Source organism: Coenobita brevimanus, chromosome 112 (assembly GCF_032717465.1).
Source record: "Coenobita brevimanus isolate Jiangsu-jjx chromosome 112, ASM3271746v2, whole genome shotgun sequence".
Taxonomy (NCBI): Eukaryota; Metazoa; Arthropoda; class Malacostraca; order Decapoda; family Coenobitidae; genus Coenobita; species Coenobita brevimanus.
Genome location: NC_137065.1, coordinates 780,001 through 783,524, shown reverse-complemented (window position 1 = coordinate 783,524; position 3,524 = coordinate 780,001).

The window sequence follows — 3,524 nt, the reverse complement described above, 5'->3', positions numbered from 1 at the left end:
CACACACACACCTGGAATATTCTCAGCATTATACATTCACAGAGCTATTTTTTCTTTTATCCTTTTATATCTGTAGTGGGTGGGGCCGCGTACCATCCACTCACTTGATGCAGTGAGCCTTCAGGTGTTTCTACACTGAGTGGCACGCCGAACAGTTCTCTGTAACTCTGGTGACCAATTATTACGCTGGGTGGTAACTATAACCAAACAGACGCCTGGTGGTTTAGTGGGTTGCGGAGGTCTATGAAGGGGTTAGGGGTCACTCTCCACTTGCTGTTGCCCCGAACCGTCTGCAGCACCGAGTTTGCAGTTCGTGAGAGATACGAGGCAGGACCCGCTGGAGTGGAGGGAAGGGAAGGGAAGGGAAGGGAAGGGATGGGAAGGGAAGGGAAGGGAAGGGAAGGGAAGGGAAGGGAAGGGAAGGGAAGGGAAGGGAAGGGAAGGGAAGGGAAGGGAAGGGAAGGGAAGGGAAGGGAAGGGATGGGAAGGGAAGGGAAGGGAAGGGATGGGATGGGAAGGGAAGGGGAGGGAAGGGAAGGGAAGGGATGGGATGGGAAGGGAAGGGAAGGGATGGGAAGGGAAGGGAAGGGAAGGGAAGGGATGAGAAGGGAAGGGAAGGGAAGGGATGGGAAGGGAAGGGGAGGGAAAGGAAGGGAAGGGATGGGAAGGGAAGGGAAGGGAAGGGGAGGGAACGGAAGGAAAAGGAAGGGAAGGGAAGGGAAGGTACTGTAAGGGAAGGGAAGGGAAAGGAAGGGAAGGTACTGTAAGGGAAGGGAAGTGAACATAAGGTTAATCTAGGTTATGTTAGGCTGGGTTAGGTATGACAAGGTTAGGTTAGGTTAAGTTAGGTCAAAAGAAGTGAGGTGAGACTATATTTCGTTACAACAAGAGAGATTAAGTTCCGTCTGGTCATGTTAGGTCAGGTTTGCTTGTTAGATTGTGAGGTCAGGTCATGGGGCCAGGTTAGGTTAGTGTCTTTGCAATATCACAAGAGCAAATGCACAAGGGAACTCAAGGCTCTTCACGGCAGGGTAACTTCAAAGCAGAATTCTTGGTACGGTTTGCTGCCTCAGGATCTGTAGCACACACACACTCACACACACACACACACACACACACACACACATTCACACTCACACACACACACACACACACACACACACACACACACACACACACACAGAAACAGACAGACAGACAGACAGAGACATAGCTACACACACACACACACACACACACACACACACACACACACACACACACACACACACACACACTTATTCTCGGCACGCACTTTCCTCTCACAGAAACAACCCACCAAAGTTGAGAAGGAGAAGAAAGTCGAGTAAGAGGCCTGGAATTAGTGGCGTTTTTTGCAATTTTGGATTAATATATTTTTTTAGTTATATTTTGGTTTACTTGGGCGTTTTATAGATAGTTCGTGACACCTCCTCTATTGCGATTTATTCCACATTCTTGACGTAGTTGCGTTCTGAATAATCTTGGTAGGTAATGTATTTGTAGTTATATTGTGGTTTGCTGGGTGTTTTATAAATCCTCTCTCTCTCTCTCTCTCTCTCTCTCTCTCTCTCTCTCTCTCTCTCTCTAGGTCCCCCATGGCAAAGTCTAAAATGAAAAGACCCCTCCTACCCCAGCCGCCTGTAAAGCACCCTTGTGTTAATGATATTTGAAGCAATCTGGGTACATGGCTCTCCACCTGGGTTTATTTCTACACTGGTGTTTATTTCTTCACTAGTGTTTATTTCAAGTGTTTATTTCTTCACTTAAGGTTTTCTTCTTCACTAGCTTTCTTCACCAGTGTTTATTTCTTCACTGGTGTTTATTTCTTCACTGGTGTTTATTTCTTCACTAGTGTTTATTTCTTCACTGGTGTTTATTTCTTCACCAGTGTTTATTTCTTCACTGGTGTTTATTTCTTCACTGGTGTTTATTTCTTCACTAGTGTTTATTTCTTCACTGGTGTTTATTTCTTCACTGGTGTTTATTTCTTCACTGGTGTTTATTTCTTCACTAGTGTTTATTTCTTCACCAGTGTTTATTTCTTCACTGGTGTTTATTTCTTCACTGGTGTTTATTTCTTCACTAGTGTTTAGCTTTCACTATAAGTTTATTTCTTCACTCAGTGTTTATTTCTTCACTCGTGTTTATTTCTTCACCAGTGTTTATTTCTTCACTGGTGTTTATTTCTTCACTGGTGTTTATTTCTTCACTAGTGTTTATTTCTTCACTGGTGTTTATTTCTTCACTGGTGTTTATTTCTTCACTAGTGTTTATTTCTTCACTAGTGTTTATTTCTTCACTAGTGTTTATTTCTTCACTGGTGTTTATTTCTTCACTAGTGTTTATTTCTTCACTAGTGTTTATTTCTTCACCAGTGTTTATTTCTTCACTAGTGTTTATTTCTTCACTAGTGTTTATTTCTTCACTAGTGTTTATTTCTTCACTGGTGTTTATTTCTTCACTAGTGTTTATTTCTTCACTGGTGTTTATTTCTTCACTAGTGTTTATTTCTTCACTAGTGTTTATTTCTTCACTAGTGTTTATTTCTTCACTAGTGTTTATTTCTTCACTGGTGTTTATTTCTTCACTAGTGTTTATTTCTTCACTAGTGTTTATTTCTTCACTAGTGTTTATTTCTTCACTAGTGTTTATTTCTTCACTAGTGTTTATTTCTTCACTAGTGTTTATTTCTTCACTAGTGTTTATTTCTTCACTAGTGTTTATTTCTTCACTAGTGTTTATTTCTTCACTAGTGTTTATTTCTTCACTAGTGTTTATTTCTTCACTAGTGTTTATTTCTTCACTAGTGTTTATTTCTTCACTAGTGTTTATTTCTTCACCAGTGTTTATTTCTTCACCAGTGTTTATTTCTTCACCAGTGTTTATTTCTTCACCAGTGTTTATTTCTTCACCAGTGTTTATTTCTTCACTAGTGTTTATTTCTTCACTGGTGTTTATTTCTTCACTGGTGTTTATTTCTTCACTAGTGTTTATTTCAAGTGTTTATTTCTTCACCAGTGTTTATTTCTTCACTGGTGTTTATTTCTTCACTAGTGTTTATTTCTTCACTGGTGTTTATTTCTTCACTAGTGTTTATTTCTTCACCAGTGTTTATTTCTTCACTAGTGTTTATTTCTTCACTGGTGTTTATTTCTTCACTAGTGTTTATTTCTTCACCAGTGTTTATTTCTTCACCAGTGTTTATTTCTTCACCAGTGTTTATTTCAAGTGTTTATTTCTTCACTGGTGTTTATTTCTTCACCAGTGTTTATTTCTTCACCAGTGTTTATTTCTTCACTGGTGTTTATTTCTTCACTGGTGTTTATTTCTTCACTGGTGTTTATTTCTTCACTAGTGTTTATTTCTTCACTGGTGTTTATTTCTTCACTGGTGTTTATTTCTTCACTAGTGTTTATTTCTTCACTGGTGTTTATTTCTTCACCAGTGTTTATTTCTTCACTAGTGTTTATTTCTTCACTGGTGTTTATTTCTTCACTAGTGTT